The sequence below is a fragment of the Monodelphis domestica genome, chromosome 8 (assembly GCF_027887165.1).
Source record: "Monodelphis domestica isolate mMonDom1 chromosome 8, mMonDom1.pri, whole genome shotgun sequence".
NCBI lineage: Eukaryota > Metazoa > Chordata > Mammalia > Didelphimorphia > Didelphidae > Monodelphis > Monodelphis domestica.
Genome location: NC_077234.1, coordinates 200,884,443 through 200,901,262, shown reverse-complemented (window position 1 = coordinate 200,901,262; position 16,820 = coordinate 200,884,443). Strand labels below are relative to the sequence as shown.

The following is a 16,820-nucleotide window of genomic DNA, read 5'->3' as shown; positions in this document are numbered from 1 at the left end:
TTCTTCTCTGGGGGTTTCTGATCAAGGGAGACTGGCTTCATCTGTTCTAGGTTGAAGGACCTTTGAGGGGGGGCTTCTGGAATTAATCTGAGAAGAAATTAACTTTTGTTAGTGGCTTTGTGTAATTGGAAGAAGAAGGATTTAACAGTTGTCCTCCATCTCTCTGACTGTCTCTGAGTTACAGTTGTGACAGGACTGACATTTCCCAAAACCTTCATAACCCTTCCTTGTAGATTAGGGACAAACCTCATCCCTCTCACCTCAATCCCCATCCTGCTGTTCCCAATAAAGCCCCGTACTTGAGAAAGGAAAAGGAAGGAGTTTCTCCTCATAATCTCACAGTCCACTGGGGGAGGAGAGAGGGGTGAAGCCAAAAGGCTTCAAGAAGAGGGTGGTTAAGGGAGGTGAAGGGAGGAAGAGGATAGGAAATATCTTAATCTATTAGCCATCAATAGTGATCAATAGGCAACCCCAGAGTAACCCCTCTAGCAACATTTCTCTATCTCTGAAGACATATCTCTAGTTATCTCTCATCTATCTCCATTACAACTAAGAACTTACAGGTTTCCCTAGTAGCTCTCTAGTCAGCAAAGCCAGAGTATGGCATTTACCACAACAAGAAATAGTTCCACAGATTATCTATTTATTACAATTGGCACCTCAAAGTCTGACTGAACCCCACAGTCCTGTGAAAGGCAGAGTAGAATAAGAAAGAAAGAATGTTTAGATAAGTTATTTGTAGAGTTGTGATTGTGGCTGTCATCACTTGCTTTTGGGTCTACCATATATTGTATAGCAGAATGACCCATATGATAATGGAATCTATTGATTATATAGGCAATGTGACAATGTCTGTTTTGCAGTTGCCATTCCAAAATGAACTGGCACTCTGGCAGGTCCTGGCTCAAGTGTATGTGATTCTTATGACTGTCCTTCAAACTCTAACCCAACTTAAAAAGTTCTTTAGATTTGTGGTTCCCCTTAAGGCAGAGAAGATATTGATGACAACCTGGAAGGCATGATTAAGGCTGTTTTAGCAATTGATTAAGGAAAAAGGGCTAGATCTGGTTGTGGGCAAGGACAATAAGCAAACAGAGAATGTACCTGAGGAAAATGAAGGTGACAATGAGAACAAACTGGACTGTGAACCTGAGAAAATCTGTCCACTAAAAGAGGTCACCAAATTGTCCAGTAATGCTGGGGTGCTACACTCCAAAGCCCACAGACAATTCTCAACACAAGAACTTGAATCCATAAAGCGCTGTTTCCCAAAATTTGTAGAAAATCCTTTCAAATCTCAAAAGGAGTTAAAACAGGCTTTCAGGATCTTTGATCCTGATTTTGAAGATGTTGAGTTCCTACTATCAGAACTGTTCAGCCCCCATGAACAGAGACAACTTCTGGAAACGACAAGATCTGATAGCAATTTAACTAGCTGTCCAACTGTGGAACAAAGGATAGATATGGCCTTTACTAACCCTACTTGCATATCCTACCTAAGAAAATGCAGGGAGGACTTACTATAGGCCATAAAACAATGCTGTTCAAAACCTAATGCATGGGCTAAGTTTGACAAGGTCTTGCAGAATAAAGGGGAACATCCTGCCACATACATAGACTGTCTGTCAGAGATGGCAGCTTCAATCTTAGGTCTAGAAGCCGATAATGAGGAATCGGCTAGCCATGTCCATAGACAATTTCTAAGGGGTTGCACACCTAAATCTAAAAAAATTTTTCAAACACTATTTCCCCTAGTATGATTTGTTCACTTTGATAGAATTGTGTGAGGCATCGAATTACTTACATGAGAATGAGTCAGAACAAAGTAAACAAGTCCAGGACCTGAAAGAAAATGACAGAGAAACATCTTAAAGATAAGGAGATTGAAGAAGTCAAGAGGCTGAATATGGTTAGGACTTACACAACATCTGGTTACAGAAAACCTAGTTACAAGGAAAAACCAGCGCAGAGAGAAACTAGGGAATGTCTCTTTTGCCACAAAATGGTCACTTGATTAGAAATTGTTTTTTAAAGAAGAAACATGAGATTAATAACAAGAACACACAAAATACACAAACTAGGTATAAGAAGTCCACTTGTTCACATTGCAAATTAAAGCCCTCAAAACAAGCAAGAGATGCAAAATACAATTAACTCTGGAGCTAAGCCTAAATACTCAGATATGGTTAGGAAAGAGTTATGAAGCTAGGCCCATTAGATATATAGAGTGACAAATGGAGATAGAAGAAATAGTGAGAATGAGACTGCAGTTGAAAATGATAGAAAAAAGTTGGGAAATGGTGTACATTCAGTGCAAGCAAGTGAATCTGTGAGTGATGGTCATTGCAATAAAGCAAGAGAACTGCAGACAGATTAAAGAGACAGAAATAGAAATAAAAGGAATTATTTCAGAAATTGCAAATGAGATGTGAGACTTTGTTTGATAAGAGCTGCATAGTAACTATACAGGAAAAGAATTTAAAGGAAATCAAATCATAGTTAGAGAACTTTTTCCAGTGTAGATTGGGATATGGGATTGAATTACACAAAAGAAAAAGAAAGAATAAGTCACAAGAACTCAAGAAAAAGTTTGTGACAGATACAGAGACACATAATTTCAATTCCCTAGAGGTTACTGTTGCTAAAGGATAAAATATAAAAGTTTTGAAACCATTCACAGATGACCTCCCACCAAACTTAGTTAATTCTGTAAATAGCTTTATGGTACAGGTACCCATAGTAAATACATCTAATTTGAATCCAGAAGCTGAAACTTTCCATCCAGCAATGATTGATATAGATAAGGAAAAATTAACTGAAAATGGAGCTGACATTACTTTTGTAAACACTAGTCCTATTCAAAGTATTGGAGGTGACATTACAGTTAAATTTGAATATGGGGATGGAATGGCAGGCTTTGTAACAACCAAGGATTCAGTTGGTGCCAACGTTCTAAATGGCAGAGGGTTATCTGGCCAAAGCAACAGTTGTGATTTAGCTTCATGTTCCAATGTAGCTGAGAATACAACCTTTGATGTAAATTTAATAGGGAATGAATCACATCCAAAAGAATTAACTGAGTTACATATGCACCTGGCAGACAGTAGCAAAGACATGGACACTGAGTCAGTGGTTATGAACACCTTGGCTACAAAGCCAGAAACAGATAGATGTTATAGTATGGTGTGGTAGAGGCTGGAGAGAGCTTGTAAACCAAGATGCAAAAAAATGGAGACCTATCTGTCAATCTAAAGAAGGAGTTTTCCAAAAAGGATCTTCCTAGGAGTTGGCAGTTGAGCTGACCAGAGGGAGGGGTCTGAACTTGGAGTGACTCTCTCTCTCTGGAGGTTGGAAAAGCTGGCTGAAAAGACCCTGGTGGGGCTGACTAGGTTTTGGGGTTCTCTGGCTTTGGACAGTTGAAGTTGATAAGAAGGAGAAACTTGGCTTTTGAGTTGGTTATCTATTTTGAGAGTTGAGCTGGCCAGGAGAAACTGAGAGACTTTGAACTTTGTTTTTCTCTGGGGTTGAAGCTGAGAAAGGAGACAAGCCAGGCTGAAGGAGAGATTTTGAACTTTGTTTCTCTCTGGGGCTAAGCCGAGAGACTTTGCTGATTTTTGAAGAAGAAAGATTTAAAAGCTGTTGTCCTCCATCTCTCTAATTGTCTTAGAGTCACATTTTGTGATGGGACTACTTCCTCAACCCCCCTAAAATTCCCCTTTAGATTAGGGACATCCTCATTCCTCTCACCTCAGTTTCCCATCCTGATATTCCAATAAATCCCTTGACTGAGAAAGCAACTAGAGTATCTTTATAGTTCACTCAGGAGGGAGGGAAGAAGCCAAAGGCTTCAAGGAGATTGGGAGGCAAAAATGAGAGGGTTGGAGAAGGGAGGGAGTGAAGGGGGGATGAGGTTAGAAAGATATCCTGATCCATCAGCCATCAGTAGGGATCAGTAGGCAGACCCCAGAGCAATATCCCTTGTGTTGCAGTTCCCTTGTGTAACAGTTCCTGTGTACCAGCATCTCTGTGTATCAGCATCCCTGTGTGGCAGCATCCCTCAGCATTTCTCATTCCTACCTCCATTATAAATAAGCAGCTTCAGGTTCCTGTAGCAACTCTCTAGTCACAGCCAGCCAGAGGATAGCAGTCATTGAAAAAAAGAAATAGTTTCCCCTCAGTTTATCTCTCTATTTCAATAAGCAATACTTTCCCTTCAGTTTATTTTTCTATTTCAATGGGTCAGACTGAAGGCACACATCCTACTGATGGTGCAGGGGGACATGCCAACTTATTCCCAGAAGACCATGATGAAGTAGAGGGAAAGATTCCTATCTTATACATACTGTGTATAATGTTCTGGTTCTGCTCACTTCACTTTGATTAAGCTCATGTAAATCTTTCTATTTTTTCTGAAATCATCCTTCATAATACACACACACACACACACACACACACACACACATATATGTGTGTGTATATATATATATATATAAAATTTGTTCACCATTCCCCATTGATGGACATCCCCTAATTTCCAATTCTTTGCCACCACAAAAAAAAAGAGCGGCTCTAAATATTTTTGTTCAAGTGGGTCTTTAAAAATATCTCTTTGGGAGATAATAAGGAAAAAGACGTGTACAAGAATATTCATAGCTGCACTCTTTGTGGTGGCCAAAAATTGGAAAACAAGGGGATGCCCTTCAATTGGGGAATGGCTGAACAATTGTGGTATATGTTGGTGATGGAATACTATTGTGCTAAAAGGAATAATAAAGTGTAGGAATTCCATGTGAACTGGAACGACCTCCAGGAACTGATGCAGAGTGAAAGGTGCAGAAGCAGGAAAACATTGTACAAAGAGACTGACACACTGTGGTACAATCGAAGGTAACGGACTTCTCCATTAATGGCTTTACAATGTCCCTGAACAATCTGCAGGGATCTATGAGAAAAAAACAACAACAACTATCCTCAAGCAGAGGACAAACTGAGGGAGTAAAAACACCGGGGGAGAGCAACTGCTTGACTACAGAGGTTGAGGGGACATGATCGAGGAGAGACGCTAAATGAGCACCCTAATGCAAATACCAACAACAAGGAAATGGGTTCAGAGCAAGGACACATGTGATACCCAGAGGAATCGTGTGTTGGCTAGGGGAGGGGTAGCGGGGGGGGGGGTGGAGGAAAAGAAAATGATGTCTGTTTCCAATGAATACTGTATGAAAATGACCAAATAAAATAATATCTAAAAATATATATCTCTTTGGGATATAGACCTAATAGTGGTATTGCTACATCAAAGGGAATCCAGTTTTATAGTCCTTTGGGCATAGCTCCAAATTGTTCTCCAGAATGGTTGGATCAGTTCACAGCTCCACCAACAGTGCATAAATGTCCCAATTTTCCCACATCCTCTCCAACATTTATCACTTTCCTTTTCTGTTATGTTGTTGTGTTTCTGATAGATATGAGATTGCACTTCAGAGTTATTTTAATTAGCATTTCTCTAATCAATTGTGATTTGAAGCAGTTTTTCATACAACTATAGGTAGCTTTGGTTTTTTCATCTGAAAACTGGCCATTCATATCCTTTGACCATTTATAAATTCACAGAAGGATTCTTAGAACATTACCACTCCAATGTTGGACATAATACAATAATTTAGCACAGAAAGGACTTCAGTTAAGGTGATACAAGCAGAAAGTGGACAAGTGCAAAGGACTACATGTATGAAGCAGAAACAGAAAATCAAGCACTATGTTGAGTGAAAAGACATGAAAGAAAGAAAACTCCAAAGTCCAACATAAGAGGAACCATAAAATGTTAAAAGATGATTGAGACACTATAGATCATCTTGGCGAACACTTTCATTATATAGATAAGAAAAGAGAGTCTCAGAGAGGGGAAGCATAATGTCCAAAGTAATCATAGGACTAAAACCCCCAATTCAAGATAAACTAAAGACTCTACGTTGTAGGAGGCAGCTAGGTGGTAAAATGGATAAAACACCAGGCTGGGAGTCAGGAAGATCTAAATTCAAATCCAGCCTCAGATACTTACTGTGTGATCCTGGGAAAGTCACCCTATTTGCCTCAGTTTTCTCATCTGCAAAATAAGCTGGAGAAAGAAATGACAAATTATTCTAGTATCTTTGTCAAGAAAACCCCAAATGAGGTAACAAAGAGGTAGACCCAATGGAAAACACTAAACAACAACAAAAATATATTGTAAAGGAAGTGCTGATTTGCACTGGTAGAGGGAATTTCTTCAGCTGGGAATTTTTTATGTCAATTAAATCAGAGACCTAGCCCCTAACCAGACTTTTAACTTCTCCCCAATACATCAGAAGCCCTTTTCTTTGTCACAGAACTATTTTCCTTACTGAACGCTGCCCTATTCTTTCAAGTCTTTGCAAATAGGGTTTAAAAAATGATTTGACTTAGTATTTTCCATGTAACTATATTATCACAAATCCTGCTGAGCTATGAGTGGGCTCCATATGGTTTATGTCAAATTGATATACTTCATTGAAACTCAGTGTGAGGCAGTAGAGAGATGATTGGCCTTGAACTCAGCAGACCTTGATTTGCATTGCAAGTCTATTTTATGTATGGTCTTAACCATGTCTGTGAACTTCTACTTCCCCTTTTGGAAAGTGGGTTGCCATTAGGAAAGCTACCTGCCTGGTAGAGTTGGAGTGAGAATCACATGAGGTTATTATGTGTTCATTCAATTATTTAATCAAGACATGAAATACACACCATTGCTAGGCATTGTGCTAGTTGCTGGGGGTAAAAAAGCAAAACAAAACAAACATAATTAATGTCTGTCTTCAGAGAGCTTACATTCTACCAGAGTCTGGGGAGGGGGAATGGAAAGAAGTATTCACTCAGGGAAGCAAATAAAAAGTAGATACAAAGTATTTTCTATAGTTCAAGGGTACTAATAGCTATGATAAAATACTCAATAAAGGTAAGCTCTATACATGCAAATTATTACTTATATGTGATAGGCTTATAGATAATTTGTGAATTTATCTGAGCACTACTTATGGGAAAAGGAGAAGTAATTATAAAGGATTCTTCTTTAACTTGTCATTCTGGTTTGAGTTAGCTGGTTTTTGCTTTTTTTTGTTTCCTCTCTTTGGTACTTGTCACAACTCTAGGAAGGTACCTCCAGATTTTTTTATTTTGTGTGCGGGGTGTAGTTCCCCAAAACAGAGGATTAGATGAGTCTTCAGGAAATCCTATCTAGGCTAGGAAAAGCTAAGCTGCTGCTCTCCAATTTTGTCCTATTCTCTGCAGATAAAGGCAAAAGATTACAGCACAAGAAATGACAAAATGGGCATTTTTGGAGGTAACTTCAGACCTCTATGAACTGATGCTAAATGAGCAGAACTAGAACCATTTAGACAATGACAGCAACATTATGAAGAACAATAACTTTGGAAGACTTCAGAACTCTGATCAATGCAATGAAAAATGATGATTCCAGAGGATCAGAGATGAAGCATGTTACTCCCTGCTGGAGAAATGGTGACCTTAAAATATAGAATGAGACAAATGTTTCTGGACATGGGAATTTGTTTCATTGGGCTATGAATATTTGTTAGGAGGCTTTTCTTTTTAAAGATATTGTGTAACAGGAAGGGGGTATTGTGGAGAAATGATTAATGTCTATTAAAAAGGGGCAGCTAGGGAGCACCATTAAACAGTGTCAGACCTGGAGCCAGGAGGTCCTGTATTCAAATTTGACCTCAGACACTTCCTAACTGTGTGACCCTGGGGAAAGTCACTTAACTATCATTGCTTGGCCCCTAGCACTCTTCTGTCTTGGAACCAATACACAATATTGATTCCAAGATGGAAAGTAAAAAAAAAAGAAAGAAAGAAAGAAAAGAAAGAGGAAGTAAGGAAAGGTGGAAGGAAGAAAGGAAAAAAGAAGAAAGGAAGGAGAAGAAAGAAAGTGAGAAAGAAAGAAAGAAAGAAAGAAAGAAAGAAAGAAAGAAAGAAAGAAAGAAAGAAAGAAAGAAAGAAAGAAAGAAAGAAAGAAAGAAAGAAAGAAAGAAAGAAAGAAAGAAAGAAAGAAAGAAAGAAAGAAAGAAAGAAAGAAAGAAAGAAAGAAAGAAAGAAAGAAAGAAAGAAAGAAAGAAAGAAAGAAAGAAAGAAAGAAAGGAAGGAAGGAAGGAAGGAAGGAAGGAAGGAAGGAAGGAAGGAAGGAAGGAAGGAAGGAAGGAAGGAAGGAAGAAACAAAGAAACAAAGAAACAAAGAAACAAAGAAACAAAGAAAGAAAAAAGGAAAGAAAGAAGGGAGGGAGGAAGGAAGAAGGAAGGCAGGCCATAACATTCTTGGGTGTTGTCAATTGGGAATTAAATTCAGGAGATGATCTGTGGATTCTTTCAATCTCCACTTTTCCCTCTTGTTTGAGGATGTTGGGGGCTATTCTGTCCTGAAGGGGCTTCTTCTCTACTCTGCTGATTTGACTAGGCTAAGCTGACAGTATTAATGAGCCCTGAGGTCAGATCTTCTCCAGCTGGTAGTGGAAACTGGAAGTGTTGGTGAAGTTATGAAGGCTGAAGGGAACTGGGCTTCCCAACCTGTTAGCAACGTATTCTCTCAGCTGAATTCTTACAGCTACCCTTAGTACAGGGGAAGGGTATTGGAGATTGAGTTTCCCTGGCCTCTGAAGGCTTCTTATCTGTCCTATTGGTAAAATTAAGCTAGGATAGAGTTGATCTGCAGAGCTGGAAGGAAGGAAGGAAGGAAGGAAGGAAGGAAGGAAGGAAGGAAGGAAGGAAGGAAGGAAGGAAGGAAGGAAGGAAGGAAGGAAGGAAGGAAGGAAGGGAGGAAGGAAGGGAGGAAGGAAGGAAGGAAGGGAGGAAGGAAGGGAGGAAGGAAGGAAGAAAGGGAGGGAGGGAGGAAGGAAGGAGGCAAAGAAAGAAGGAAAGAAAGATGGAAGGAAAGAAAGAAAAGAAAGAAACAAAGGAAAGAAGCAAATAAAGATGGAAGGAAAGAAAAAAGATGGAAGGAAGGAAAGAAGGAAGAAAAATGAAGGAAAGAAAGAGAAAAAGGAAGAAGGAAGGAAGGGAGGGAGAGAGAGAGAGGAAGGAAGGATAGAAGGATGGAAGGAAGGAGGAAAAGGAAGGAATAAAGTCATGACTCTGTTTTGTTCATTCGTCCCACTTGCATTTCAGAGTGAGTGGTGTGGTGACAAGGTGAGGGTCCAGTGACCACTAAACAGACAGCCATCCCCAGATTTCATGAAGCTGGGATGGCAGTAAAAGAAAGCCAAAGAAAAAGGCAGCCCACTGAAAAGGCTTGGGAATTCTGAGACATTCTGCTCTGACTTGTCTGCTGACCTTTCTGGCTAATGTGCTGTTTATTTTTACAGCTAAGGACTCGATGAGACCTACAGGACTCTCCTCTGTAAGGTCTAGGGATTTTAGGCAATCATTCTCTGTCGATCTGTTTGCTCTCCCATTTTCCCCCTGAACTTCAGCACAGAAAAGCTGAACATGTCCCAGTGTTAATCCCTATGGCATTTTTATGTTGTCTATCACTGTCGGCATCTAACAACCTTTTTCTGAGCTCTGTGTGCTATTTTTTAGGGCAACGTGGGTTTAGCAGGAGTTAGGATGGGAAACGGCTCCCTCTGGAGGAAGAAACTAAGCTGGCAGAGGGCATTTTCTTCAACCCTTTCCTTCTGTCTTAGACACAATACTGCACATTCTCTCCAAAGCAGAGTACTAGTAAGGGCTAGGCAATGAGGATTAAATAACTTGCTCAGGGTCACACAGTGAGGAAGTCCAGCACCTCCCAACTCTAGGCCTGGCTCTCAATCCACTGAGCCACCCAGCTGCCTCCTGCAGAGGGCATTTTTGCTGGCAGAGAGACAGGGAGGAAAAGAATTGAGCATTCAATTATTATGAACAATAATAATAAAAACACTAGTTAGCATGATGCTTTAAGGCTTGCAGAGCACTTTCCTTGTTTGACTTGATCCTCACAATAACCTCCGAGGCTAGGTGCTATTATTATCTTTATTTATTAAAGAGTTGGACCTTTAGGTCATTTGGGATGAAATATAAAGTAAGTGGTTCTTGTGCTTGTGTAACCACTTACTCAGGTTTTGTAGCCAAATTCTCTCTCTGCTCAGCCCTTAAGAATGTCGTCTATTGGAAAAATACAATTATATAAGGCAGCAAAGCAGATTAATCATAATGACTAAGTGATCTTGGTCCTGCTGAATAGATGAGACTCATTCCTCCTCTCAATAGATATGTGGGAGGTTATGGGAGCAGAATGTTGCATGTGCTAACAAACAAGGTCATTTTGTCATTTGGTGTTGCTTGGCTGTTTTTCTTTGTTATAAAGGAAGATTCAACCAGGAATTTTATTGAGAAATAAACACGGTATAAAAAGCAAAAGCATTATTAAAATTTTGGGGAAAATTCCTTTGGGAAGTAAGTGAAGCCTAGCATATTCCTGGAAGGGAAAGGGAGAGTTGGGCTCTGTGGATTTGTTAAAGATAGAAAACTAAATTATTCACAGGTGGGATATCATCAGTCTTCATACATATTAATAATATGTACAATCATCCATTCATTCAATAAACATTAATTATTGTTGTTCAGGCATTCCAATTGGTTCAGACTCTTCATGACCCCATTTAGGGTTTTTTTTGGGGGGGATTTTTGGCAAATGTACTAGACTGGCTTGCTATTTCCTTCTCCAGTTCATTTTACAGATGAGGAAACTGAGCCCAACAGGGTTACCTTATTCAGGGTCACACAGCTAGTAAGTGTCTGAGGCTGGATTTGAATGTAGGTCTTCCTGAAACATCCACCAATCCACCTCCCTGCCCAACCATTTATTAAGCACCCACTATCCACAGAGTACTACATTAATATCCCTTGCTAGTGGTAAGTTCATATTTGTAGTGGGTCTATGTGAGAGGCAGCATGGTCTAGTAGATGAAGAGATAGTCTTAGGACCAGAAGGCCTGCATTCAAGTTCTATCTCTGATGTATATTGGCTATGTGACTCTGGGCATTTAAACTCTCAGTGCTTTAATCTATAAATTATAGAGACACTCTTTAAATGTCAAACTGCATTGGTAGAGGGGAGCTTCCTTGTCCCACAGCCCTTTGAACCAAGGGAACCACAGGCTTAGTCTCCATGTCAATGGACACATTCCATGTTCCCCAATATCTGGGTCCAAGAGAGAGCCTCTCTTCTGGGGAAGGACACTGGAATGCATTTTTCCTGAAGTCGTATATGATCACTCTGGTTAAAAGTGTTCACATCATGGGAAATTCACAAGCTTTGAGAAGGTAGTTAGTTCCCAATATATTTGAAAAATGAGACCTTTATCAGAGAAATTTGCTATAAAACTTTTCCCCAGTTATTGTTTCCCTTCTAGTCTTAGTCACATTGGTTTTTTTTTTATGACACCCTTTAAGTTTAATATAGTAATAATTATTCATTTTACATCTTATAATGTTCTCTGCCTCTTGTTTGATCATAAATTCTTCTGTTCTCCATAGATCTGACAGGTAAGCTATTCTATGTTCCCCTAATTTACTTATAGCATTATCTTTTATGTCTAAATCATATATTCATTTTGACCATATCTTGGTATAGGTGTGAGATGCTGGTCTACACCTAGTTTCTGCCATACTGTTTACCAGTTTTTGAGGCAGTTTTTGTCAAATAATGAGTTCTTATCCTAAAAGTTTGGCTCTTTGGGTTTACCAAATATTAGATTGCTAAAGTCATTTACCTCTGTATAACAAATATATCTATTCCATTGATCCATCATTCTATTTCTTAGCCAGTAACAGATAGTTTTGATGATTACTGCTTTATAGTATAGTTTGAGATCTCATATTGCTAGGTCACTTTCCTTCATGTTTTTTTTTTTCATTAGTTCCCTTGTTATTCTTGACCTTATGTTCTTCCAGATGAATTTTGTTATTTTTTGCTAGTCTTATAAAATAATTAAATATTTTCGGTAATAACTCCTTTGATTTTGTTTTATTGTTTATAGATGTCTTGAAGTAATTACTATCTACTTGCCCAAATCTAATTTTAAAGAAACTATTTTCTTTCATGAACTTTTGAGCCTATTTTTCCATTTGGCCATTTCTATTTTTTAAAAAACCCTTTTCTTCATTGGATTTTATACCCCCTTTTCCATTTGGTCAATTTAACTTTTTAAGGTGTTATTTTCTTCACGCTTCTCTTTTATTTCTCTTCCCCATTTTCCTTTACCTTTCTTATTTGCTTTTTGAAATTCTTTTTGGGCTCTTTCAAAGCCTGAGACTAATTTCCATTTTTCTTTGAAGTTTTGCTTGTAGCTGCTTTGAGTTCACTGTCCCCTTCTGAGTCTGGTGCCTTGCTCTTCTCTGCTTTCATAATAATTTTCTGTGGTTGGGGTTTTTTTCCTTGATTTTTATTTTTATCTTAAAGGTGGGCTCTGTTCTTAGGATAGAGAGGGTGTTCTCTTAAACTTCCATTTTGTCCTTGTTGCTACTCTCAGCACTAATTCTGGATTGCTGCAAGTTTTAGTTCTTCTAAAGTGGTGTGATGGCTTATGGGCAGGGAGTTCTGAAAGCCACCTCCCACTGCTGACTCATATCCCCCATGCCAATGACTTGCAGGGCTCAGAGCCATGAGCTATCTCATGTTTGGGACTTGGGGGTTTCACTGTAGACTGGGAAAAGGGCTCCGGACTTCCTCCTAGAGTCACACCAGCCAGGCACACCACAAACTGCCCTGTGCTGTGGTTTAGAGCCTCACTACAGGCTTGTGCTAGGTTCTGGAACTTCAAGGAGCAGGCATGGAATGCTTTGCTTTTGGATTAGGCAGGGTCTTAGGGTCTTGAAATTGACTTAGGTCCAGGTTCAGAACCTGGAGAAGAAAAGGTTGTGTAATGCATTTTCAGATTGAGAATTGAAATTATTTGGTGATGGGGAGGTGTGAGAAGAAAGATATGCCATTTCATTAGTCCTAGGATATGACTTATCTCAGGTTCTCCAATGATTAGGAGCATTCTAACATTTTTCTTTTTGGTTGTTTTTTTACTCTTATTTTCTGCTTAGTAACAATTTAAAGACAAAGGGGAAAGGGCTAGGGAAATAGGGTTAAATGGCTTACCCCCAGGGTCACACAGCTAGGAAGTATCTGAGACGAGATTTGAACCAAGACCTTTTGTCTCTAGGCCTGGCTCTCAATGCAATGAGCTACCCAGCTGCCCCTCACTTTAATGCTTTTAACAAGAGCTTTGTGTAGTTCTAAGAGATTCTTAGCACTTTGAACACACACACACACACACAGGGTAATTTGGTCCTGAGCTTTGGGAGAGCCATAAGGAAGGAGACATTCTAAATAGGCTTTGAACATGGACTGAGGTAGGCCTTTATGTAAATGCAGAACCATACTTGAGCTACTGCTCTATACATAGAAAAAAACTGAGGCAAAAGCTAGACCAGTAATGGGAATGAAAGTAAGCTATTCTGTTGAAGGTTGAGCCAGTCAGTATTTTGCAAGATTATATATGTGTGTGTGTATACAAATATATATATATATATGCATGTATATATATATATATATATATATATATATATATATAGTCTAAAATAAAATTTCTGCAGGAGATACTGGTTCAAATGTAGCCCCAGGAACTTCCTAGCTATGTGACTTTGGGCAAGTCACTTACCCCACCATTGCCTAACCCTTACCACTTTTCTGCCTTAGAACTAATATATAGTGTTATTTTATTATTATTTATTATTATAATAAACAATAAATAAGAACAAGTAATAAAATTATTACTTTTAAAGAATCAATACATGGTAGTCATTCTAATATGGAAAGTAAAGGTTTAAAAAAAGATAAAATTTCTATAAAAGGAAGAACAATTGATGTTGCAGTTCCAAATTCAACTCTGATTAGAAGCATGGGTATTCCAAAACCCCTCTTACAAATATAGTCAAACAAGAGAAATTTCCACATTGGCTGCATCCAAAAAAAAAGTAGATGTCTCATTCATCTCAGGAGGTGCATAACATGTTTCATATGAGTCCTTTGGACTGGTGATCGGTCACTATATTGATGAGGAGTCCTAATTATTTCAAAGTTGTTTGTCTTTACAATATTGTCAATGTAGAAATTGCTCACCTGGCTCTGCTATCTTCAATCTGCCTTAATTCATCTAAGATTTCTCAGGTTTCTCTGAAACTATCCCTTTGATTACTTTTTTACACTGCCACGGGATACCCTGACATCTACCTACCATAACTTGTTCAGTCATTCCCAGTTGATAGAAACGTCCTCAGTTTCCAATTCTTTGTCTCTGAAAAAAAGAGCCATAAATAGTTTTACATATCCTCAGAGTTTGTTTTGCTTAGAATTACTCCCCCCTTCATTTACTCTCTCTGATTCTCCTTTTCCCTTCTCCCCCTTTTTCTTGATTCTCTATTGATTGCTCTCTATTTCTGTGCCTGTGTGTAGTTTTCCTTCTTTTGCCATTCATATTAGAGTTCAAGAGCCAGCTGTTCCCTTATGCCTTCCTCCAGGTTTAAATAGACTTCTACTTGCACACTCTAATTATGTGAGCGAATTTTCCCTAGCTGTCCTCAACCTTGCCACATCCTGCCACTCAGTGTATTCCTCTTCCCCTCCCTTTTCATTCTTCAGACCTAACAGAGCCACTCCCAGGTCTTCCTTCTAACGAATATTCCCTCTTTGACAGCTGATGATGATAGGTTCAGAGGGAACCTGGGCATCCTCTTACTTTATTAGAATATAAACAATTGGTCCTAGTTTAATTCCTTATGATTGTTCATTCATGTTTACCTTTTCATGTTCATCCCAACTCCCGAGTTTGTTTGTACTATAGAGTTTCTATGCAACTCTGATCTTTTTCAGCAAGAACGCTCATTAAAGATCTATTCCCCGCCCATTCCCAGGATTATATTCAGCTTTGCTGGCTAAGTTATTTTTTGTTATAAGCTTTTATTTTCTGTCTTCTGGAATATTATATTCCAAGCTCTCTCTTCCTTTATAGCAGATATGGGCAGTTTTCCTCAATGCTTTCTTGAAATATGATGTCTAGGCTCTTTTATTTTTTTGCTCATAGATTTCAGGTAGCCTAGTGATTCTGAAATCACCCTCTTCTTAGAGGCAGCTGGGTATCAGAAGGATCTGAGTTCAGATTTGCACTTAGACTTTTCCTTGTTGTATGACCCTGGGCAAGTCATTTAACATGTCTGTCTCAGTTTCCTCAACTCACTTGCTCAGGTAATATGTGTCTCAGATGAAATTTGAAGTCAGTTCTTCCTTACTCTAAGTCTAGTGCTCTATCTACCATGCTCTCTAATTGCTGTTTGTCCCTACCACCAAAATTTCCTTATATTTATTTTATATCTGAGAGAGAGAAAATGTGCCACAGTAGAAAGAAAACTGAGTTCAGAGTCTGGAAGACCTGAGTTCAAGTCTGTCCTCTGACACATACTGACTGAAATCCTGGACAAGGTGCAACCTTTTAGTGCTCTATGCAATTCTCTGAGGCTCTAGGTTGTAGAGAAGGCGTCAACTTATATTGGTAATGGGAGTTTCTGCTCCAGGAGTTCCTTGTACCAATGAATCGCACAAGCCTAGTTTCCTATGTGTATTTTGTGTATTTCTGTGCATGCATGTTGTCTCCTCTAAAAGAATGTAAGTCCTTTTTAGGGGACATCATTTAATTTTTGGTTTTGTATCCCTGGCCCTTACTACAGTGCTTGGCACACTGTAGAATATTTGTAGAATGATTTAATGATGCCTACTATTTTAAGGAAAGGCTTTGCCTTTACTATGCTCTATGGTCAAAATGATTTTTATTTTTTAATAGGAAGAGCTAGATTTTAAAAGGAGGCATATTTTTCAGTGGGTTCTACTTACAGCATCAAGAGCCCAATCTTGGAGCAAATTCTTGGGGAGGGCCAGAAAAAGGAGTCACGGGGGAGATTGCACAATACTCCTTTTACATTCCTATGCTCTGGAAACTGAGAGTTCTATGATTTTGTATTGGGTGTTGTTTTATTTTACCCTTCATTTTCCAGTTAATTTTCTCTTTTAAAAAATACTAAATTTCTTCTCACTGGAGCTAAGGGAGAAAGACACAGGAACTTGTTCATTATTAGAGAATTAATTCTAGGGAGGAAAGTCACACCAGGTGTGCTAGTGGTAACCACAGAGAGAGGGGGACCCCGTTTTAGACAGATCTGGGGCTTGAGCCAAATGGGATAGAAGGAAATGATCCCTAAATGCTGTCCTTATCTGCCAAGGATATTTCCTTACACCTCTATGTGCTAACCCCTGCCTCTCAGCAATTAAGAATAGCATCTCCAGAGTGAAGTGAGCAGAACCAGGAGAGTATTGTACATAGTAGCAGCAATACTGTATGATGCTTAACTGTGAATGACTTGGCTATTCTCTGCAATACAGTCATCTATGGAAATTCCAAAGGATTCATGATGAAAAGATGCTATGTGCCTCTAGAGAGAGAACTGATGGAGTACGAATGCAGATTAAATCAAACTTTTTTTACTTTATTTTTTGTTGGTTTTTTTTTTTTGGTCTGTTTTCTTTTACAACCCAACTAATATAGAAATATATTTTGCATGCTATGTGGGTAAGCTATGTTACATTACTTGCTTCTCGATGGCAGTGAGGGAGAGAGCTAGAATATTTAGAGTTCAACATTTTAAAAAATGAATATTAAAATGTTTTATATATAACTGGGTAAAAGAAAATATTATTGTAAAAAAATAGC

The 16,820-nt window shown here is 38.8% G+C and overlaps 1 long non-coding RNA gene across 1 annotated transcript; it reads right to left on the bottom strand.

Annotated features, from left to right (window-relative positions):
- Window positions 1–1,422: 1,422 nt before the first annotated feature.
- Window positions 1,423–14,750, bottom strand: LOC130455871 (uncharacterized). Its single transcript, XR_008914068.1, has 3 exons — window positions 14,298–14,750; window positions 6,062–6,118; window positions 1,423–1,842 (listed from the first exon to the last, which is right to left on the bottom strand). It is a non-coding gene; the product is annotated as an uncharacterized LOC130455871 (long non-coding RNA).
- Between the last annotated feature and the right edge of the window lie 2,070 nt (window positions 14,751–16,820).